Source organism: Camelus ferus, chromosome 1 (genome assembly GCF_009834535.1).
Source record: "Camelus ferus isolate YT-003-E chromosome 1, BCGSAC_Cfer_1.0, whole genome shotgun sequence".
Lineage (NCBI taxonomy): Eukaryota > Metazoa > Chordata > Mammalia > Artiodactyla > Camelidae > Camelus > Camelus ferus.
In genome coordinates, this window is record NC_045696.1 from 45,329,983 (window position 1) to 45,355,339 (window position 25,357).

Genomic DNA, 25,357 nt, shown 5'->3' on the forward strand with positions numbered 1-25,357 from the left:
GACATAATGTCTTAACATTTACATTTCAATTCTGAATATACCCTGCATCTGTCATTTTCTCTAAGAAGAGGCTGATGAGATATAAAAATGATTTCCGTACTTTCATAATCTGTAATTAGAAAGCAAAAAGCCAAAGTACAAGTAAAATATCTGTAATTTGTGTTGGCTGTGATCTTAGGAAATTCAGTTGCCCACTATGGTGAAAAGTACTATATTTAGATAGATGTTTTGGATTGTGTTGTCCATTTTTTCACTTCATATAAAAAATAAAAATCATCCATCATGCTTATAAATACTGCTGTGACCATTTCATAGAGAAAGGAACAATCCTGCCAAAAGACTTACATGGCAGTTGTCTGTTGGGAAGCCCAGATAAACTAAGACTAGGGAGGGGACAGTGGCAGGGGAGTGATTAGGGTTGACAAGTAAAAAGGAGCTTAGAAGAACTGGAATAGAAAACAGAAGGAGTTGATAAATATGGAAGGGCTGCTGGGGTATCTTGAAAGACAAACATTGGTTGCTCAGAAGCAGTTGAGCCAGAAAATCCTTGAAAATGAGCTACTGAAAGGAATTTGTTTAGGCCAAAAGGAGCCCCTGTTAAGAGAGTTAGGTTAAGGAGGATTTGTATAGGTGAGAACACTGGCTTGCTAGTTACAATCCATCCCAAAAAAGGACATTCACAGGAAAAAAAGCAGTGTCTGGCCTCCTGGGTGAGTCCAGGAAGTCAGACAGACTATTCTATGGGAATCAAAGGCGTACCTTAAATGTTGACTTGGGGTTAAATCTAAATAACTGATTACTATGTTAAACAAATGACTACTGAATGTAGTTTGAACCTGAGATTTTTATATACTTAGTTAAACAGATAGTATTCACGCTGGAAATGGTGTTTTGAGTAATGTCAGTATGAAATGTCAGTAAGATAAATATAAAAATTGAGCCATTGAGTAGTGGACTTAAGTCAGACTTTATACTTTCATTTTACCTATCTGGAAATGGGCAAACGCATTATATTTCATACACATTGCATATATAAATATGCCTGAGAATACAAAGCCTTTGTCTTACAGAGTACCTGAGGAAGTCTTATAAATAGCTCTTGGCATTGCCTGATATTCCACTTTTCTACTTTCTTCACTAATTGAAATTTACAGGTGTCATATTCCCTTGATCTTGCAATATGATAAACAAGATACTTAAAAATATTATTTGTGAAACTGTGTCCCATAGGGTTATCAGAAGCTCATAACAAACTGAAATTATTAAACTTGCCTTAAAGAACAACAGATAAGGGAACAGTTTGTTAAAATCACTTTGCTTGTAAACTGCCCTCACCGATTAAAGTTTGCTTTTTTTGCTTTCTTTTTCCCTCTCTTTAAGTACATACCTTCCCAGCTTCATGCAACCCAGTTGTTTCACAGGAACATGGAGTCAGCTCCAGCTCAGAACCGATGGCTAAGGCTGGTTGGGACCAAGGAATAAGCCGGTTGACATCAGAGGTGCGGAAGACTTCACCCTCAGATTACGCCAAGTGCCTCCGTTTCCAACGTGCAGAAATGTAACCAAGATGTACCTGAGCAGAACACAAATTACCTCACCTTTTTCCCTCCTTCCAATCACTTTCCCTGCGCCTAAGACACCCTGCTTACCCCATAAATATCCTAACCCCCTTGCCTTCCAGGAGGAAGATCTGAGTCTTGTTCTTTCTTGGCTGCATTGTGAATGAACTCCTTTTTGGCTGTAAACCTTGGCATCTCAGGGTTTGGCCTGCTGTGCATCAAATGGACCTGGCTCGGTAATGTTTGGAGTAGGTCAGTGCCCTCCCTCAAGGCCATGAGTTTCTTCCTTTTGATTCTGGAAATCAATCTTTATTTGTTTCACTTCTACCCCTTTGATTCCTTCTTCTCAGTATGTTCTGGGGAGAATCTACTCAGCTGTAACATATCTACTCTAATTAAATGGTCGAATAGCGTTCTGTCTGATTCCCACCTGGGAAATGGCACCAGCGTTAGCTGCTTGCTCCTGCCAGACACCTGGGTGCCAGCTTTGTAACCCCTTTCTTCTCCATATTTACCCAATCACCAAAGCCTGTTAAGGATCTTCCAGTATAGACCCTGAATCTGTCAATTTTTCCTTTTTATCTGCTGCTGCTTCCTTAATCTAAGCTACCAAGATTTCTTATCCTGATTTCTTCAAGAACCTCCTAATGGTATAACTTCACTTTTTTTCTGCTTCTAGTCTATTCCCCAAAAGTAGAAAACTTTCTTAAAAAGACAAATCTAATCTGATTAGTCTGTCACTTAAAACTCTTCTATATTTCCCCCGGCTCTTAGATGACAGTTCTATTGGATTTACTATAAAACTAACAGTCCTTATTGTGGTTCTAAAGCCCTGAGTGACCTCTTCCTAGTTTACCTTGCAGCCCTCATATCCAGAATCTCCCACTTTCTCACTAGTGTTTCATCCTTAGGGATCAATTTTTGATTGTTCAAATCTCCAGGTTCTTCTTGCATTATACGAATGACTCATGTTTAACCCTCTGCTTCTACCTGTTTGCCCTTAACATGACAAATTCCTCCCCTTTCTTTATAGTTAATTTTAAAGATAACTTTCTCAGAGAAACTTCACTGTCCATCCACACCAATTTAAGGTTTTATTTTTTCAGTATAGCTAAGTAGTTAGCATCATTCCTTATATAATAATTATATTGAAATAATTAACTGGAATAATTTGTTTAATTTCTGTCTCCCTCACTAGAGTCTGCATTAAGAATTTAGTCCCCGATTTCCTAAATTCTGTATCTCTCTTTATCTCTACTATATACTCAGTATTCCATTTTCATTACTATATCTGGCATCATAGCTTTTTGTAGAAGGTCTCAATAAACGACTTTTAAATTAGTAGATGAATGTATAAATGAATGCATGAATGAGTAAAACTATCCTCAGAATGCCTAAAAACACGATAGGCTGAGAGTTTCAAAACACAGAGTCTTACTCATTCCTAAGTGTGAATAACCAGGGTAATGGAATCACATTCATTGTATTGTTTGGTTACCTGTAAGATCAAAAAAAGTCTTTGACATTTCTCCAAAGAAGACATACCAATGGCTGATAGGCACATGAAAAAGTGCTCAGTATCACTAATTATCAGAGAAATGCAAATCAAAACTGCAATGAGGTATCACCTCACACCAGTCAGAATGGTCATCATTAAAAAGTCCACAAAAGACAAATGTTGGAGAGGGTATGGAGCAAAGGGAACCCTCCTACACTCTTGGTGGGAATGTAATTTGGTGCAGTCACTATGGGAAATAGTATGGAGATTCCTTAAAAAATTAAAAATAAAGTTACCATAACATCCAGCAATCCCACTCCTGGGCATACATCCAGAAAAAACTCTAATTGGAAAAGATACATGCCCCTAATGTTCACAGCAGCACTATTTACAATAGCGAAGACATGGAAACAACCTAAGTGTCCATCGACAGATGGCTGGATAAAGAAGTTGTGATATACACACACACACACACAAACAATGGAATACTTCTCAGCTGTAAAGAAAATGAAATAAAGCCACTTGTAGCAACATAGATGGACCTAGAGATTATACTAAGTTACATAATTCAGAAAAATACCACATGATATTACTTACATGTGAAATCTAACAAAAAATGATACAAATGAACTTATTTACAAATCAGAAAGAGATTCACAGACATAAAAATCAAACTTATGGTCACCGAGGGGTGGGGAGGGATAAATAAGCAGTGTGGGATTAGCAGATACAAACTACTATATATAAAATAGATAAAACAACAAGGTCCTACTGTATAGCACAGGAAACTATACTCAGTATCTTGTAATAACCTATAAAGAAAAAGAATATGAAAAAGAATATATATGTATAACTCAATCACTACACTGTACACAGGAAACTAAATCAGCTATACTTCAAAAAAAATTTTTGATTATCAACTAAATTAGTACTCTCTTACTTTATCAGCAACAGAGGAACACAACCTTTGGAAAGTAATTTGGCAATAAGTATTAAGAAATGTGCAAATAAAACACAGGCACAATAACCCTACTGATAAGCCTCCTTATAAGAATGAAATAGATCATGGCACATTTATCAATCCCATGAAATGAAAATAAATAATTCAAACACATGTATATATACACACACATGTGCTGTGATTATAAATTTAGAAAATATGCATATAAAACATGCACAAATATGTTTACACAAAGAATTATAGTTGATTGATTAAGATGGCGAAGAGGTTATGGGAAATTATTTCATCCCATTTGCTGAACTGCAATATTATTTTATTTCTACAATTAGGTCTCTTTTCTAATTTTTTGTTTACCTTTTCACTTGGTAGTTCAGTATTATCTGTCTTCAACTTTAATTTCTTTCAACTTCTTAAGTCACATGGCAGAAAAGGGAATTTATTAATTGGTCTCTATTCTAACAAGCATCATCTACTGCAATTCACTGATACCACAGCACGCACTACCCTACAGTGTAGTAAATTCTTGTGAAAGCATGTGGAGACACACTAAAAAGGAATGTTTTGTGCCCTCTACATAATAAGAATAAAAAAAAATTGTCAGATAGGAAACTTTTTTACAAGGATTAAGGATCTTGGCTAAGATGGCAGAAGATTTTCTAAGGAATTTTGAGTATCTTCATTTTACATTTTCTTTTTTCTTAATATCAACGCTTTTCAGGATATTTTTTGAAAAAGTTGAGAATTTGATGAGTCCATACAATGTGATGGATTAGGACTGACATAATAAGGACACATGAGACAGAACTGCCCAGAACTTTTCATTTCCCTTTAAGTGGGAAATTTTTTTCCTCCAAACTCAGAAATACTCTTGTCCCCCTTTAACAGAAAATTGAAGCCAACTCTGAGATTTAAATCCAAATGCTTATACTAACACAGGAACCAGGAAAAAAAGCATTTAAAAATTCAAGACAGAGGAATGTCTTTCACTTGCTTCCTAGACATTGATGACTCAGGCAGAATTTTGCATTAAGAAAATTTAAAGGTCATGTTTAGCATTCTGATTTAACAGGGCAGTTTCTCTTTAGAGATACTTTTTAACAAACATTTGAATCGAAACTTCTTGCTTAAAATCTTCTATTAAATTCTGATGGCAATTTTCACAAAAGTGAGAGATTGATAACTATTTTGGTTTTGCTTTTTATGGTTTGCTTTTTCACTGACATAATTTCCAGGAAATATCAGGCTCTTGTCCTTCTCATTTTTCAGTCTGCCCCAAGGTAGATTTTTGTTGTTGTTGTTCTTTAAGTATTCATCAGCTTAAAATGTTAAGAAAATTATTCATAGCTTCTTGGAAATTTTTTTCTCTTCTTATTCTCATCAGATACAGCCAGGAATTCTTGGGAAGTGCCTGCTGCAGCCAGATTGGCTCTAAAGGGGGCACATTTGCTGCTGTGGTGGGCCTCCAGTCTCCCGAATAGTTTGTTTAGGACAAGTTTATCCACTCTCAGCCCAACAGCTGTTACCAAGAGGAGGAGCGTAACATTTATGTACTTAGCGTATGTAAGAGCAGGAGCTCGCTGGTGTATGTGAGACTTTAATGGAACACATTTATTTGGATTTACAGTGACATATTTTCTTAAACGGCCGGTTCAGCACACTCAGTAGAGTCCTAGTTCTGCAGTGCACAGCACAGGTTCCATCCTCCAGCACAGTGCCTGGAGCACACGGGGCTCTTACTGACACTCCTAAGGTGAACAGCGGGATTTTATAAAATTCAGAGCTGACACTTCTCAAGCAGAGGCACAATGATTCTTTACACGGAGAGAGTCTATGATTACCCACAGCGGTGAAATTTCTGGATTTAGATTAGAAATTGTATTATGAACTGCCTCCAGACAGGTGAAGCAGCTTTAATCAGTCAGGCCAGATGCTTCCCTCCCAGGGGAATAGCTGCTGAACAAGTGACAAAAAGTTCATTTCCCAGGCTAGCGTCTTCTGTGTCATATGAACCTCAATATATGTTTTTTCATTATCTAGTTGTGTAGCGAACAAGAGTGCTACTGAGGGAATATACCAAAGCTAAGCCCAAGAACAAAAGGTTATTTGGCAGCATTCGGTATCATAAACATAAATTCTTTATCAAAAAAAAAAAGTTTAAAAATAATTTCTGTGAGAAAATTTGTGAATTCAAATGACTTTATAATTACTTTTCAACATAAAAAAATAACTTTTTAGCATGACAATTGAATCTGTCCTTAAACCAGTGACATATTTTATATATTTTCTTGAGACATTTTACAAATTTTCAGACTTTTTCTTATATAGTCAGAACTCTAATAAAAACACAAACACTCCAGGTGTCCCAGTATTTGCTTACAAATTATAAATGGGGAAAAATTATAAACAAAAGAACAATGAGGCTAACTGGTACTTGCATAAAATAGTTTCACATGACAAAGGCCTCAGAAGATTTCAAAGCCTGCTTTCTGTGCTTATATGTGAACATTTTGAAACAAAACTTTCTAAATAAAGTAGAAATGTTTTTCTTTTTAAAAATGTTAAGTTACAGTTTTGTGTGAGGAAAATCACTATATATTTTTCCAACTCACAGGCAAAACATCAAAGTTAAGTTTTGTTTTTCCCCTTGACCCTTAAACATGTGGGTATAGTTTTGGGGTATGAAATTTCTCATCCTCAAAGTCAGATACAAGGTCTCCTAAGATGGAAGGAAAGGAATAACCAATGTTGGTGTATATTTTATGACCTTAATGTAGGGTTTTGTTTGTTTATTGTATTTTACTTTGTTTTTCCAATTTTATCACTAGAGTATACATTTGCAGTAAGGAGGTATCTGAACTCTGAACCACTCTGGTAGTATATGTTAACCACTTGTTAATTATACAGAAAATTGAAAGGAACAGTTGAGAAATATGTTTTAAATTAATGCTTAGAATTTAGAATAATACATCCTTTACTTCATCTCTCAATAGCTAGCACACACTCTTAAATGTACAGATTTCTTTCTCACCCTTTTCTCAAGATTTTCCACCACTAGACAAGGACACACTCAGAAGGAACAATAGCTTGTACATTTAGCAAGCTAACCCAATGAGGTTAAAACTGCTTTAAACACAATTCTGAGAAAAACAAAAAGTTGTCAGTTTTGATCTACTGTTCATATTCTGCCATCAAGTAGCTGTGTCATTTTAGGCAAGCTACTTAGATGTTCTGGGACTTAGTTTTTTCATCTGCGAGTAGGGTGCTGGACTAAATAACTTTTTTCAAAACTTCATATTTTCAGGGAAGGAAGTAGAGTTATACAATATACAACTGGCCAAATCAGGATTTTCACCATTGGAAGGATTCCATGGGTTGGGAGGTATAAAATGCAGCTTTTTAAATCTTTCAGTTCTCCAGTCACTGTGACTTGAGGGATTTCTTTGGATTCTAATTTGAAAAATACTGGACCAGACAGTCTCCAAGACCCTTTGTACCTCTAATATTTTGTCATTATAGATGCTGTTCTGGAGGGATTTAAGAATTTAGAATTTTGAGCTCAAGTAGATTTTAGGATTTATTTAGTTCAATGTCCTCATTTTGAAGATATTAAAACTAAGAGACATCTTACCAAGTTTCCAGAAGGTATACTGCTAACCTGGGCATCTTCAAACTACACGGCACTCATATGAACCACAACTGGTTCCCTAGGAAAACTGGACTGTGGCTGAAAGTGACTGTGCTCACTTACCTACAGAAACCGTTCAAGCTGGTTTCCCTAGGCTTGCATTTAGAATTATGTTGAGGTCTTTAACATGGAGGGTAAGTCTGAGAGATCTGATCAGGACAGGGGTATCCCCCCTGAAAAACTTGAAGAAAGATTTATCCTGTGGCTCCTCTGAGATTTTGGCTCAGTTTATTAGACAGGCTGGGACCTGGGAGCCGGGACTCTTTGCTGCAGTGCTTACACCTGGACAAATGTCTCCTCCAACAGTAGAATACAAAGAAACTATAAGGGACTAAAAATAACAGTGTGTATGCAGTTGAGGCAAATTATGAACAACAAGATACAAAAAGACTGAAACCAAACTGCCACTTCTGAGGTGTTGGGAACAAAAGCAAGGTACTGGGGGGTAAGTTACAGCTCAGTGGTAGAGTGTGTGCTTAGCATGCACAAGGTCCTGGGTTCAATCCCCACGACCTCCATTAAAAATAAATAAATAAATGAACAAAACAAACAAACAAACCTAGTTACCTCCTCCCCTCAAAAAAAACCCAACCAACCAACAAACCAAAAACCCGAAAACAAAAGCAGGGTACTAAGCATGACCCCTGCACACAGCACTACCAAGGGGGTGGGCAGACCACCGATGCCACCCCTCCAGCCTGGCCCATGGATCCGCCCCTACCCTCACCCCTTTAAGGGACCAGCTCGCCCCCACCCCCTGGGAGAGAGCAAGGGTACTTGTTACAGCACGAACCCCAGTTTAGCACTGGCCGAATTTCTTGTTTAGGGGTAAAGGGTTAGGTCTCCAGACTGAACTGGGACCCAGAATAATCTTGAGGCTTTATTATCCAAATCACATTCTATACACATTTGAATCCTTCCTAACAAAGGTCATTATTGAAATCATTATTTTTAATTAAGAGCAGTGATCTTCTTATTCCAGAATATTCTATATGTCTAACAGGTACATTTCCCTTTTAGACTTTCTAAATATGGCACTATTTTCTTGGAAAGAACAAAATCTGAGACTTTACAGATAAAGAAGTACCTGTGAGAATTTCTATTCTGAGGAGCTACAGCAAAAAACAGAAAGCAGTTATATTGGTGGATTTCCTAGAAAGTTGTCCAGTGCTTGAGATAGTTCTGCAGCCCATGTACTACTTGTAAACTATGTATGTGTGAGGTCTTCGTTCTAGTACACAATGCTTTAAACTGGAAGCTAAAAAACAAGGTTCTAATCTCAGTCCTAACCTACACATGGTGTGTGGCCCTAGGCAAATCAATTAACTTTTGTCAGCTTATTTACACTTAAAATCAATATGCTAAAACCCACTATCTGCTAGCCCTAAAATAATTCTGCGAGAATAAAAATAGATGGACATTTTAAAGAGATTTGAACACAATAGCCAAAAAAAGACATTACTTTAGAGAAATCATATGTGTAAAGAATTTCATGATTACTGGCAAGAAATGATGAATTTCATTTGTCATGACTGCCAGTAAGCAGGCATTTTCTGTTTTTATTTTTTGGGAGGACATGATAAGATGTAACAATAAACATGGCCCCAGGGAAAAAACTGCATTGACAATAGCTCCTTCTGGACTCGCTAACGATAAGCAAATATTATTTCAGTGGAGACTGACTAAAAACCTAGAGGGAATTTGAAAAACATTTAACCCTCAAGAAGGATAAATTTATTACATTTCTTGGAGTGTTCTAGGAAATTCTGTAATCAAAATACTGAAAGGCTGGTATCCCTTTTCTCTTTGTCCCACTATGCTTATGTCTTACTAGGTCTCTTTAAGAAAAAGGACTCAGTCATCTTCATCCTGCAGATTCTTTTTATACATAGACCATGCCAAGCACTTAACAGGTACTCAATCCATGCTAACTCATTGGAATTCTGACATATTATATTAACTCGATTGTGGTGAGGTAGTGAGGGGAAGAACAGAGCCATTTGCTATGTTTGGGAAGAGCATGGGTTAGAAAGTAGAGCTCTGCTCTTTGAGCAATAATAGAATTATCTAGTCCTTCAGAAAGGGAAAAGGGAAGGAAGAAAATGTATCCTTGGGCTATTACAAACATTATTTTCTTAGGTAATTTATTATAAAAGCTTCTTTCTCAAGTCATAATGTACAAGAATTCTACTGTTGCAAATCTATAGAGGGACTAGTACTTATTTTACTTATTTCTAGCCTCTTTGAGAATCAGCCATATTTCTAACACTCTGGTTACCACTTTATATCCTTACAATAAATACAATCCCCTTCGTTAACCCTGTCATTTTCTCAAATTACCATGTTTGTTCATTAAAATCAATTTTCAAATCTAAGGATTCTAAAATTTTTGCTCGTTTATTAGTGTCAGTCCTCGTAGAATTTAAGTTCCAAGAGATCAGAGACCTAGCTTATCTTATACTGATATGTATGCATGTATAGATGTGTATACATGACATGTATACATAAATGTGTGCTTTTTGAATAAATAAAAGAAGAAAGGGGAAATTGGAGTAATTAGCTGATTTCCTCAATTATACATAGCAAGCCAGTATAACAGCTAGACCTAGAACCATGTTCCCTAGTTTGTAGTCCTGTGCTCTTTCTACTATATTATATACTGCTTCTCTTTTGGATGTCTGTATCTATCTATGTTTAGACCTGAATATCAATATCTACATTTATGTATTTGTTTCTATGTCTATCAGGTAAGAGGCCAAAAACATACGTTTCCTTCTCAATGAAGCTCTGAAACAGTACATTCAAGGCTGGCCACCTCTTATTTAAAACAAAACAATTTTAAAAGAAAGAAAGAAACAAATCTGGAGTGAACTCAGAAGAGAAACAAGAGCCTCTGGAGGCTGGAGAGAATGATTTACGAGAAGAGGCCAAAAGAACAAAAAAGAGCAGAGGAATAGAGTATAGTTCCTCAATGATTATCTCAGAACGCAGACAAAACACAGAGGAGAACAGGAAAAAAAGAGGAAGGAAGGAAAGAAAGAAAGAAAGGAAGGAAGAAAACCAAAAACAGTATAACATGAAATAGAACAGTAGAACACTATTAATCCACATATATAAACACAAAATCCTTGCAATATTAGAGATTTCTTAGCACCAAATTCATAGTAAATATGAATATTTATGCTGAAGTTGACCACCACCATTGAGACAAAGGAAAATAACAATGACTAAAAATAATTTCTGGTATAATGGTTTTTATTTCCATGTTGAATTTTTTCAAATAGTATTTAATTTTCACAGCACTTCCCATTCCCTATAGGGTGCCTCACAAAATAAAAAAGAGCTACTGTAACTAAATCCAATACAAATGGGGGAAAAAAAAAAAAAAACGCGAACTAGGCTTAACACCAAGACAATTTTTCTGGAGTGAATTTACCAAGTTGTGAAATAATCCTCCAAATGAAGTAATTTTGCTTAATTTTCAAAAGAACAAAGCTGACCCTTAGTGACTTCAGAACATTTTACTTCTTTGAAAATTTTCAAAAATTTTCAAACTAATGTCTTCTTTGAACCAATGAATTCTAATGAGAACTTTTACCTTTCTTAATTTCAAGGATAAAAGAATTTGAAGAGGAAATAATGAAGCAAAGAGCTGGTTTCAAAAATCATTTCCTCTCTTCTAGCAGAGAAGGCCATTGATCTTTTGGGAAGGGAGTTTTTAAGTGAAAAAGACATGTATCTTTGATTTAAAAGGTTTAGTCACATTTAAGATTTAAAAAATATTATTCATTTTTATTGTTTACTTAGAAAAATGAAATTAGGGAGCTGTATATATACTACAGTGGGAGAATCAGGATTGCTAATTTTATGTACATTATTTTCACTGTACTCCTTATAGAAAGGTACTAAGCAATGTAGAACCTGATTTGTAGATAATTTTCAAAAGTATTTATGACAGCCATTTTAAAACTATTTTAATTTCAGCAGTCCCTGCTTATATTTTGTCAAACATTTTTAGATGAGAGAACTAAAAAGTTATAATATTTGAAAATCTTAAGAGATTTATTTAAATTATTATTTCATTCACAACTGTTCATTTAAAAAATATTTATTACAAAGAAAAAGTAAAATAATGTCCTATGTGAGTAATTTGGAAAATTTTCGTGTGACAATGAATATATGTATCTTCATGTATAATTGAAAAATTGTGCTCTACACTGGAATTTGACACAACATTGCAGAATGCCTGTAACTTGGTAGAAAAATGTTAAAGAAAAATAAAAAAATTAAAAAATAAAAAATAAAAAGGAGAAAACATTTCTCAAAAAAAAAAAAAAAAGAAAAGAAAAAATTTTCTTCTTTGTTTACAGAACATGGAGACAAGCTGGTGCTCATTCAAGTATCTTCAGCCCTTTTGGACATTCCAATTTCTGCTTCTCATTTTCTCACTTTATCAAAAAAATTATCCACTAATGTTTTTTTGCACATCTACTCCATCCTAGTCATTGTCCCAGCTTGTTGCTACGTGGCAACCAGCCTCCAGGATAGTTCCCAATGATTCCTGCCTCCTAGCATTCATGCCCTAGATAGTCCTTCCCACATTTTGTCAGTCTGTTTCTGTGAACGATGGAGTATGGCAGAGCGAAAGTGTGTGACTTCCAAGCTTAGGTCATGAAATACATTGTGATTTCTGCCTTATTCTCTCTTGGGCCATTTGTTCAGTGTAAGGGCAACAACTACCTAAGGAGGATACTCAAGGCATCCAGTGGAGAGGTCCACGTAGTGAAGAACTAAGTCTTCCTGCAGACAGCCAGCACCGACTTGCCAGCTATGAGAGTCGGGTATCTTGGCTTGAAGCCTTCCTTGCCTAGTTAAATGTACAGATGACTACAATCCCAGCCAACACCTTGGCTGCAACCTCTTAAGAGCGACCTCAAAATAGAATCTCCCATCTATGTTGCTCCCAAAGTCCTGACCCAGAAAAACTATCAGAGAAGAAACGTTTATTCTTGTCTTAAGCTATTAAATTATAATTTTTTGACACAGCAACAGATAATGGACACAGCCTATGTTATCACATGAGAAAAAAATTAATGTGTTAAATAATTAGTGTTTTGAAAGATAACAAAGAAAAGTATGTACTAGAAGGACCTTAGCCTATCACCTTGTGTTTAGATCCAGGAAAAAAAAAATGGATTCTCAAACTTTGCAACATTCTCATCAGAAAACAATAAAGTTTTCATTGTTTAGTTACTGTAAACAATTATCAAAATGAAGAATTTTACTGTTGTTTTGCTATTATTAATAATTTGCTTTGAACAATATTAAGACCTTAAACTGCCTGTATGTTTTCAAAGTACTGAAATATATCTCTTAGATAGTCTAAGAAAGGAATGAACCCAAACTGACAGCAATATTACTTCCCCTAAGAGTTGCAACTGATTGCAGCCAGACTCTATGAGGAGGGTATCAAGGTCTGATTTCTACTCAGTTATTTTCTGTGGAAGGGGATGTGCTAGCAGTAAAATGGATGCAAAAAAAAAAAAAAAAAGAGGCAGACTTTCTTAATCAAACCTATACTTGTTACCTGTTCTGCAAGAGTCTATGAAAAATCCCCAAATGGGGCCTGAGTCTCTGTATCAGCAACAAACTTTGTTGCTCATTAAGTGACGGTTCTACAAAATTCCTGTCTCCTTCTGAGATAGGCTCGGTGTCTGCACTAAGACAGAATATGTAATATCTATACATCCTCTGCTTAAAAAAGCTCTTTGTTTAGAAATCACATTGGCTAATTGTTTAACGTTTCTGTAAATGAGTAAGAAGACACTCCTCCTCAGTGTCTCAAATGAGTAATAAAGCTGTCACAGAATGTCCTGTGGAAAGTGTTAAAAGGGTCAGAACACCCACTTAGAGTGGCCACCTGGTCTGGCTGTCAGATCTCAGCTACATCATAGTCAATCCCTTCGGCATGCACATTCATCTCTGTAACTCTTCATGTCAGGCCTATTTATAAAGAGTCCCACCTTGTGGAGGAGGGGAGGCAGGGAGAGGCACATCTGGTAATAATGGCTATTGCTAAGTTTTTCATCTTAGTCATAAATTTAGAGAGAATCAAGACCCTCCTAAATGGTCTCTTTATCATTGCATTCTTTAATTTCTTCCTCAGTTAAATAAAAAACAGTACTGTTTTCCCCAGAGCTAACAAGTCACACAACATTTAATTCATTTGTTAGGCTTTTCTTTAAAGTGCAAATACTGACTTCATCGGTTAGGTCCATCAATAACTTACATTCTGGGTAAATTACTATGACCAGAATATGAATATGTGTTCTAACAAGTTAGAAGAGGATAGATATTCTGCCCCCCGGGGAGACTTAGAGGAGCACTGTGTCGCACCGTGGGAGGAGAGGCGAGTGTGCGCTGTCTCTGTGGAAGCTTCAGGACAGTCACAAACCACATGAGGACAGTGAACATTTGGGTGTGGGAGGTGAGAGGAGAGAAGGCCCCAAGCTGTGAGAGAAGTAGGCAGAACAAAGTTAGTTAAGGAAAGGTAAATTGCACCAGCTTGAAAACTGTGCCCAAGATTCAGGTGGTGGTAATTGCTATAAAAAGGTTTTAAATGACAGAGGAGAAATTCTAACTGAATCTTGCTTTGGGCATCAAGAGTACAAGAAAGGGACTGTACTATCTTCACTTTGTCATTTCCCTGTTACCTCTCTGAACCATCAGAATGTGGATACTCAGAACCAAAGGCATTCTAGCAGTCTTCCACTTGTTCAGGCATACCTGGGTGGAGTTTTAATGAAATATGAAATAGTCATTCTACCTGCCCTTGGGAGTGTCCTCAGGAATCAGAGGAATAAAGAGATGAGAAGCCAGAAAACAGGGCCTTAAAGTTGGAATTTGTTCAAATCCAGGCCACCCTCTGGGCTAATATGCCTATCAAAGCAAATTTTCTCACTAATATGGTTTCAAAACTAGTCTTAAAAGCCCTTGTTAGGGACCTGGTCATTGTTTTACTAGGTCCTCAGTCAGTGTGAAGCGCTGAGGTTGACATGTCAGCAATGCATGAAGAATGGAGAAAATTCACTCCTGGTGCATCCCGAGTATTGTTAAGCATTCCTGCTTGCATTCTGGCTTACTTAGCGATAAAAATTTATTTACTCTATCCATAAAACTTGTCTCTGGCTACCCAGGGAAGTCTCCATTCAGGCTGGCTCTGTGAGAGGAATACTGAAGGAATACTTGATGAGCAGTGCCTTTCCCTTTTCTGGAGAGCTACTTCAGTGGGCAATGAAGTCATTTTGTTCAATTGCCCTCTGCTTCCTTCACATGAAGAAATCTCCCCAAATCCCAGGGGAAAAATAACCTTTAAAAAGCATTTGTCTAGATTTACATTCAATTCATATTCATACATTCATTTCAGAAATGCTTATGGAGTACCTCCTAGGTACCAGACACCATTCTAGCACTGCGGATATAATACTGAATAAAATCTATGGTATTAAGGAGGATAAATTCTAATGAGAGAAACAGAATGTATGTGTGTATATACACACATGTTATTTATGTAAATGCAAGTATATGTACAGAAAAACACATATACTCCTAAGTAGTAAGTAGGCTCTACAGGAAAAAAGTAAAGAAAAATGGAATTAGGAGTGCTGATGGTATGATGAGAAAAGAGTTTTATTTTAATTTCTTTAGACTGGTCACAGAAGGCTGGCATTTGAGCTAAAAGAAGTAAGAGAACATGTAAGAAAGGTATCTAGTGGAAGAAACTTCTAGGTAGAAGAAAGAAAAACGAAGACCCTAAGAGGAGAGCACACTTGGTTTGTTTCAGCAACAGCAAGGAACCCAGTGTGGCTGACAGTGCGTAGGGAAGAGAGAAGTCAGGAGCGGAAGAAGGCAGATCTTATAGGACCTTACAGGCCGTCGTGGACTCTGGCTTTTCCTTTGATTGAATTGGGAGAGTTCTTAGTGGGAGAGTTCATGATCTGACTTACACCCGAAAACATCTCTCTGGCTACTGCGGAGATCGCAATTTGAGTACGTGTGAAAGAAGAAGGGAGGGGAGGACTGAAGCAGGGAGACAGTTTTAATTATCTGAAGGAGAGATGGTGAACTAGGACTGTGATGGTGGAGAGGGTGAGAACTCATTGGTTCTAGATGTATCTTGGAGGCAGAGCTAATAGAATTTGCTGACATACTGGCTGTAGGGTTGGAGAAAAAGTGAGTAAAGGATGACTCTTTAGTATTTATCCTGAGCAACAGCAGGATTAACAATCTATTAACAAGATGGAGAATACTGAGCACTTACCGTGTGCCAGGCATACTGTGAAACTAGTGAATGATTGAGGTAGAACTGAAACCATTGTAACAGACACTTTTTTTGGTGCCCAACAGGCACTAACTGCTCTCACCTCTAATTACAAGGAAAGAATATGTGATGCTTGGGGCAAAATGGACTATTTTGTGACGATGAGGTGACGTATCAGTCAGAGTTTAGGCAAGTATCATATGGCACATGCAAATGTGGTAATTGAAAGTTGAATAAAATATGAGCAAGATAAAAGAGAATTGTAAGGAATAGCTAGCATCTTGGGCTTGCGGTTGCTGGGCGCCATTACCATTAGTGGGCTTGAAGATGCAAGAGGAGGACGTGTTCATCAGAACACAAAGGGGTTGTTAACGATAGCCTGAGGGGAGAAGGTACCCTACAGGAGCTGTCATCAGGGACATGGGTGGAGGAACTCAGGCTCTTACAAAGCTTAGCCTAAAATGGAAAGACCCAGGTGAATAAAAACCATAACCTCCCACTCTTCTTGCACTTAGAACTCCTGCTGGCATTACTCAACTGGAAGCCAAAGGGCAGGGAGATCCAGTTGGTGTCATCCATAGAAAGTATCTTGCCCAGGAACAGAACAGGAAGGAAATATGTTGATATGAGGTGCAGTAGAGAATACCCAATACTAAGCTTAGAGAAAAGAAGAGAACATGGAAGATTACGAACGGAAAAGTAGAAACAAATCTTAAGTCCTTGATGATGTTCTTGTGCTACCACACAGCATCTGAACAGGTGAACTACATCTCTGGCACCTTTTTTCTTTTGATATAATTTTATATTTATAGAGAAATTACAAAAATAGCAGAGAGTTCCTGTGTACCCTTCACCCAGCTCTTCCCAATGTTAACATCTTGCATACCCATAATAAAGTTACCAAATTAAGAATTAATGTTGGTATAATACTATTAATTACACTGTAGATTGTATTTAGATTTTTCCAGTTTTTCTGCAATTGTCTTTCTTTTTTTTTCCAGGATCCACTGCAAGTTACTATATTGAATTTAATTATTATGTCTCTTAGTCTCCTTCAATGTGTGACAATTTCTCAAGTCTTTCCTTGCTTTTTGTAACCTTCACACTTTGGAAGACTACGAGTCAACTATTTAGTAGAATGTCCTACAATTTAAATTTATTGGATGTTTTCTCATAATTAGACTATACATTTTTGGCCAGAAAAACCGAGTCCCTTACAGTGTATTATATCAGAGGGTACAAGATGTTAATGTTTTACTACCTAATTACTAATATGTCAATGCATATTATAGTGACTTTGATCTCTTAGTTTGCACAGTCTCAGACAGGTATAGACTTCTTTTATGTGAAATGATTAAATATTTGTATTATTTAAACCCCTGTCAGTTGTTAATATCTTACTTGCAGATGGATACATCCTAACAAATACACCAATCCTCCTACCTATTTTCGTATTCCCAAGGGTACTTCATCTACTGACTGACAAAGTGAGTAACAATCAAGAGTCCTTGAATTATATGTTTAAGACCTGTGCATACAGTCAATTTATGGAAAACCAAAGTAGCAGAATTGCCTTTTCATCTCCTTGACTTTAAATTTCTTAAAACTAAATGGTAAATGTATGATTTATACACGAAAATATTTAATGATGAAATTAAAAAACCAAAAGTTAGGAAGAATTCGAGTAATTATTAATCTAATAGAGTAATTAACCTCGTGTATAATTACAGAATTTTCTTTGCCAATTTTAATGATGACTATCTGTTACTTCAACACTTTGTAGCGAGCACAGTACATTGCAAGTAACTCTGTTTGGGCAGCTATCTCTATTTCATTTTTAACTCTTCTTCATGCTGAGCTAAAATCTGTCTCACTATTATTTGTTCCAATAACTCTATCCACTTGGACCTTTGGGAAAAAAAATCCAAAACTACTCTTCCAAAGGCAGCCTTAAAACATTTTAAATAGCTAACTGTGTCTCATAAAACTAGTTATTAGGATGAGACCAAGGAAAGAACTCTGTGGTACTACACCTCTTCCACTCATGTTGGCATCAACTGATTAACCAACCCTGTTTCTGTACAGTTATCTCTAAATCCACTTAAGTATTGTTATGCATACCCACCGCCTTATCTTTTTCAAGAAGACATCTTAAGAGTGAATTAGAGAACCACTAAAGAACAAATTCCCCAAGTTTCAGTAATGTAAAATAGAATTTTACTTTTTACTGAAAAAAGAAATCTAAAACTGGTGTTTTCTGTAGGCAGATGACTCCCTTCCATCTGCAATCCAGGGATCCAGGGTACTTATATTTTGTGGCTCTGTCATCCGCTAGGGCCTGCTGGGTAAAGTGCATAGAAGAAAGAATTCCTGCTTCTTAAAAGCTCTCTCTGGAAATTATATATAAATATAAATATATACAATTTTCAGTCATATGTCATTGACAAAAACTTGTCACATGGCCACATCAAGAAGAAAGGAGCATGGGAAATAAAATCACAGTGGGCAGGCACCTCCTAGGGATATGTCCAGAATATAGAGGCAAAGTTCTTATGTTTGTCCAAGCGTTAGCTGCCTTTCACAGGTGGCTTTGTTAAGCATTTTCTGAAATACAGATATACTGTATCTGGGGTATTTCTCTGACCTAATGTTCTAATGCAGGGGTCTGCAAACTTTTTTTGTAAAGAGCCCAACAGAAAACATTTTAGCTGCAGCTCATGTGATCTCTATTGCAACTAGTCAACCATGTCACCTTGGGAAAGCTGCCTTAGACATAACGCAATGTGGCTGTGTCTCAATTAAATTTTATTTATGGACATGGAAATTTGATTTTATATAATTTTCAGAGGGTATAAAATATCTTTTTTGATTTTTTTCCAACCATTTAAAAATGTAAAAATTTTCTTGGTTCTCAGGGCATGTACAACAATGGGCTACAGGCAGATGTAACCCATAAGCTTTAGATGGCTGACCCTCAATCTAGCATTACTCTTTATAAAGAAAGTGACTTTGACATATTATGATTTGATTTTAGTGAATACTTGCTAAGTCTTAATACTCACTTATTTTCCCCCAAAGTTCTGATAAATCATTTACTCATCAGAATGTATTCTGGAAATCACATGGTATTTAATTCAACTCAGCAAGGGGATTTCATACTGTATTACTTGTAGCTGCAATTTATGAAGCACCTATGAAGTACAATCACTTTACATATATTATTTTAGCTCTTCAAAAATACCCCACTACACAGCAGTCACCACTCCCACTTTATCATTGAAGATATCAAGGCTCAAAATAGCTAAGAAGTATTTTGATCGTATTTCACACAACAAGAAATGGAAAAGCCAGGTTTCAAACCCAAGCTGGATAACCAACCTGTGTTCTTCTCATCACACCAAATTCTCCTGGCCTGACAGGTGTCAGCTCATTAAAAGCTGATAGCTTTTTTTTTTTAATTCTCTCTTCACCTTTATTTGGGCTCTATTGCACCTTTTTATGTATATTTTATTTTTTGAACTTGAAAATATTTTTCCTTCAATGGAGCCAAATAGCACAGCTAATGTCAAATGACAGTAACTAGTTCAGTATGAGGAAAGTTTCTTATTGTGAGAATGGCTCTGAACTCACAGTGCCCACTATTGACAGGGTGAGCGGGAGAAAAGGCTCACAAGAAAGAACACACTCTCTGAAGAGGATAACAGCAAGAAGGGCTTTAGTCGTTCTGCCCCTGAGCCCTGCAGAAGTGCAATAAGCCTTGCTCTATTACGAACTAGTATGTATGACCTTAGCTAATACACTTAACCTCTCAGTTTCCTAATCTCAAAATTGCTTATTGAATTTTATACTCCGACCTTTTTACAGAGGGACTTGAGGTAACATTAGTGAATCAGATTTAACACTCACTTTGAAAAACTCACAAGGTTGCTAATCGGCATAAATTACAAGTTAGGGTGTGTGAAAATGCTTTTCAAATTGCACGTACCTGACAAATAAAAGCTATTGTTATGACTGTTCTACATTTCATGACTGGTTATTTTCATTTAAGGTGACACTATACTGATGCTCATTCTATCGAATACAGAATTTTTAGCGGGAGTAATGCTATTTGCCCTTTCCTTCAATATATAGATTGTAAACTGATGAATCCATTAATCTCTGTTTATATTTGCCCTTTGGATGAAATTTTTCCTTAATAAAAGTATATGCCTTCCCTAAGTGCAAAGATTACATTTCATAATAAATCTATGTCCTTGAAATACTGTATGAGTTTCTAAACATAGACATTAGTGAAATATTATTTTGGAGGATAAAAGTAACCATTTTACAGCTCATTGACCCTTCAATGATGTTTTCATGGGGATGTTACAGGCAAGATGAGACGGTGCAGCATCAGCAGAATAGATGAAATCAATATCTGTCTACCATAGCCTCTCCCCCATCTCATGCAGCAAAACTCAGTAAAAAGAAAATTGATATGCACAGTATTAAATAACTTAACAACAAAGAGCTGGAGAAATTCTCTGTAGCAACACATCCTGCAATACACAAGTCTCTCCTTGGCAGACTATTTCCTTTTAACTATTTGAGGCCTCTCACATTTCCGCTGCAGCTGGAGCCCATCCCAAGGCACTTCCTGCCTCTTAGGATTTTTGGCACAGGGCCTCGCTTCTGTTCCACTTGGCTCTCCTCAAGGCATCTGATTTGTGGCATTGAAGATCAGTTCTGTCTCTATTGTCTTCATCATAAGTGAAAGACGTCTGGACTACTTTTCAGAGACAGCCCTATCCCACCTTTGATGTGTGCGGGGGCAAAGGGAGCAGCAGATGCCATTCTTCTTTATCTTTTGACAGTAAACAGTTTAACTTTGCACTTAGGGAGAACATAACCAAAGCCAATTTTCTTATTAAGTAAAAATGCCACATTACATTTAGGGAGACTTCACAAGATCTAATCATATCTACACTTCACCTAAATATCAGAGGGAAGCCATTAGCATTTAGCAATGTTAAAGCAGTAACAATAATTGACTTAGTGTTCAGCTGCACCAATCAGAAGTTAAAATGCACATTTATTTTGACCCAGGAGTACAACGTCTAGGAATGTATCCCACAGACTGACAAATGTGCACCAAGAAGCACACACAAAGATTCACAATGCTTGCTCACAATGGCCCTATGGCAGCAACAGCCTGAGGCTAAGGAACACTTACTCACTTTAGATAGAGAACCTGTTCTTTCCACATCAGTCTCGGCTCAGCCCTCTTTATTCACTGCTGATACCTTCTTGTTCCCTACAGGTCCTTATATGTGTGACACACATATATGCTTTTCAAAAGGCACCCGTCTCTACAACTACAGGAGCACATGGAAATGAAGGAAAATGCAGACTACCAAAGAAGCAAGAAATTCTGCCAAGATTACTCCAAGATTTCGTGTCATTGACCTGTTTAATTTTAATAAAGCAAGTACTACAAAATATATATAGAAATATGAAGAAAGAATACATAGAATGATAAAATTAGAAATCCTCTTTTATCTCTGCCACAAATTCTCCATCCCCACATTTCCCAGCTGCAAGTATTAGCAGTTTCATAAATATCTTTCCAGTGTACATTTCTAAGTGTGTGTGTGCAGGTGCACGTGCATGTGTGCACAGTTCTCATAAACGCAGCAAAATACACATCGCGATCCATGACTTTTTGTTTTTTGACATAAAAATAGAGCCTTCTCCATATAAGTACATATAGGTCTACCTCACCATTTTGATTGCATCATAACATCCAGAATACAAATTACATTATTTAATCATTCCATCATTGGTACACATTTAGGCTACTTGAGGAATAAGAAACTGGAAACAGCCTCAATGATTAAAACTGTCAATCTTAACTTCATAAAGTTTGTATTATATAACAATAGCTATACTGAATGTATTTTTCATTTCTGTCTCTCACTTGCCCTCTCCCTAAGATTCAGAATTGCCATATAGTGAAGTGTGCTTTGTTCTATTGAAAATCTTCTCTATTAAGACAAACAACAATTTTCAGTAGCAGAAAATATCCTCATAGATAAATAAAGGGATTTATTTGTTTCTGCTGAGTTTCAGGAATTCCAGATCTTTCTCTCCCTCCACACCCTTCACCAAACTCTCCCTTCCTCCCATCACTCAGTTTTGTTTTTCTCTTTATATTAGCCTCATTCTGTTGAAAACATTACCTAAAAAGGTTTCAGGTTTACACTGTCTCCCTGTGGTGATCCACGAAGAAAGTGAGAAATCCTCTCTACTAGTTTTAATATATAAAATCCTCCAGGAATCTGATTGGCTAACGTTGGAACCCGAAGGCTGAGTACTGTGCTTGGTCATCCCACTGTACTGCGTTGAACAGTGTCTCCCAAGAATTTAGGTCTTCCTGGAACCTCAGCATGTGTTATTATTTCGGAAAAAAGATCATGGTAGATATAATTAGTTAAGATGAGGTCACACTGAAGTAGGGTAGGCCCTTAATCCAATACGACTGGTATCCTTATGAGAAGAAGGGAAGAGACACAGAGACAGATACACAGAAAGGAAAGGCAATGTGAAGGTACACCGGGAGGACACCATATGATGATGGAGGCAGAGGCTGGGTTAACGTATCTACAAGCCAAGAATCGCCAGCAACTACTGGGCTTCAGGAGGAAGGCCTACAGGAGACCCATAGGAGAACTAGATACTGTAGTTATCAGAAATCCTAAAATAACTGTGCTTAATAGGCTTCAAGATACTAATAACCAGATGGAGAGTTTCAGGTAAACACAACAGTTAGACCTTTAGAAATTTACAAAAAAAAAAAAAAAAGGAAACTCAGGGTAGTGATTGTACCTTTTCAGAAGGAGGATGGAGTCCAGGTGGGATTGCAATGGAGCGTGTCAGAGGTGCTGGTATTGTTCACTTTCCTGAACTAGCTGATGAGTCCATGCATGTGTTTTCTTTTTGAAAAATTAATAGAGTGGTGCATCTTCTGTGTGTGTATGTGTCTATGTGTGTGTGTGTGTATGTGTATATGTGTGTGTATATATATCCTCAATTAGAATTTTTTAAAAAAATATACAAACTGGTGAAGGTCTGAAATAAAAGGACAGAAGGAATTAAGCCTATAGTTGTCAGTGATTTCTAGCTGTGAATGATTTAAGGAGGGAAGCTCAGTGTTTTGCTCAAGGATAAATTCAGAATTGGTAAAAAAGGCAGAGATTACAGCCTAGAGCAGTAACTCAATAAATATTAAAAGAACAAATGAACTGCCTATTCATTTTGCCTACTGAAAAAGATGGTATAAATACAGGATTGAATAAAGAAATATAAACATTTATTTTTCAGATCTCTTTAGGGTGGCCAGTTGTTTTACACATGGGGACAGAACAAATTATTATATTTAAATTAGAAGAAAAGAAGTAATTTTTCTATATTAGGCCCTGTCTTTGGTTTACTAATTTACTATGTGATTTTTTTTTTTGAAAATGTTTGTCTTGCTTCTCTGAAAAGAGTGCTATTATTATACACATTCCCTGGCTTCTAGCTACATAGAGATCAGCTAACAGGAATATTCTATTTAGGATCATGCAGACAGTGAACCTGTCGGCATGTTGAGCATTGTTCTCAACATTCCATGTTAATGTCTAAACCAGTTAACACTAAATGTGTGATTTAACAGATTTTCAAGAGTGAACAGGTTCTATTTATATTGTTTTTTTAAGGCAAGCCAGAACAATCTCTTACTCTGATAGAGCGACATAAATATTGACAGAAGGAAAGTCTAATGGCCTATTTGAGAACCACAGAGTTGGGTGAAATTTCCCTTTCACCATTTTAAATGAAGGACTCCTTTTAGAGTTTAACGTACATTTCCAGTGTGGTTAAAGTGAGTATTTCGATAACATTTTAAAGGAAAAATCAACACTCTGTTATTCCACTTCATAAAGAATTCACACAAAGGGGTCAGAATTAGAGAAAATAGAGATTAAATAATTGTGGCTGGGTTGTATGCCAGGAAAATGGGTCACTTATGCATACACGAACAATCATTCATTCAACAAATGTAAGGAGTCCCTGCTGTTTGTATGGCTTTCCCTACTGCTTAGTTTAATGGGATAGGAAGATTCAGACAGCACTAAGCTAGTAACAGTACAGAGGCCTGTAGAAAAAATACTAGAGGAAATCACAAAGTGTATGTTTAAAAGTACCAACTGGATGCTAACAGGGGAAGTTTATGGAGGAGGCCCACTCTCGCCATTTTTATTCAACATAGTTTTGGAAGTCCTAGCCACAGCAATCAATGAAGAAAAGGAAATAAAATAAATCCAAATAGGAAAGGAAGAAATAAAACCGTCACTTGTGCAGATGACATGATGCTATACATAAAAAAGCCTAAAGACGCCACCAGAAAACTTCTAGTGCTCATCAATGGATTTGGTAAAGTTGTAGGGTACAATATTAACATACAGAAATCTGTTGCATTTCTATATATTTCAATGAAATAAAATGCCAGAAAGAGAAATTAAGGGAATAATCCCATTTACCATTGTGTCAAAGAGAATAAATGAAACACCTAGGAATAAATCTACCTAAGGAAGCAAAAGACCTGTACTCTGAAAACTATCAGATGCTGATGAAAGAAACTGAAGATGACATAAACAGATGGAAAAATATACTGTGTTCTTGGATTGGAAAAATCAATATTGTTAAAATGGCTGTAATACTCAAGGCAATCTACAGATTCAATGGAATCCCTAACAAATTACCAGGGGTATTTTTCACAGAATTGGAACCAATTTTTTTTTTTTAAATTTACATGGCAACACAAATGACTCTGAATAGCCCAAACAATCTTGAGAAAGAAGAATGAAGCTGGAGAAATCATGCTCCCTGACTTCAGACTATAGTACAAAGCTACAGTAATCAAAATAGTATCATACTGGCACAAAACAGACACAGAATCTTAAAAAAATGATACAAATGGACTTATTTACAAAACTGAAATAGATTCACAGACATAGAAAACAAATTTATGATTATCAAAGGGGAAAGGTTGGGGATAAATTTGGAATTTGGGATTAATAGATACACATTACTGTATATAAAACAGATAAACAACAAGGACCTATTATATAGCACAGGGAACTATATTTAATATCTTGTAATTATGGGGAAGAATCTGAAAAAAGAATATATATATATATATATATATATATATACATACACACACACACACACACACACACACACACGTATACATGTTAACTGAATTACTTTGCTGTACATCTGGAACATTGTAAATTAACTGCACATCAGTTTA

At 36.5% G+C, this 25,357-nt stretch overlaps 1 long non-coding RNA gene across 1 annotated transcript in view; it reads right to left on the bottom strand.

The window, feature by feature from the left end:
- Nucleotides 1–1,352: 1,352 nt before the first annotated feature.
- Nucleotides 1,353–25,357, bottom strand: part of LOC116663263 — a 110,416-nt gene continuing 86,411 nt past the window's right edge. Inside the window, exon 8 of the long non-coding RNA XR_004319485.1 lies at nt 1,353–1,573. This is a non-coding gene — a long non-coding RNA (uncharacterized LOC116663263). The remainder of the gene's footprint in view (nt 1,574–25,357) is intronic.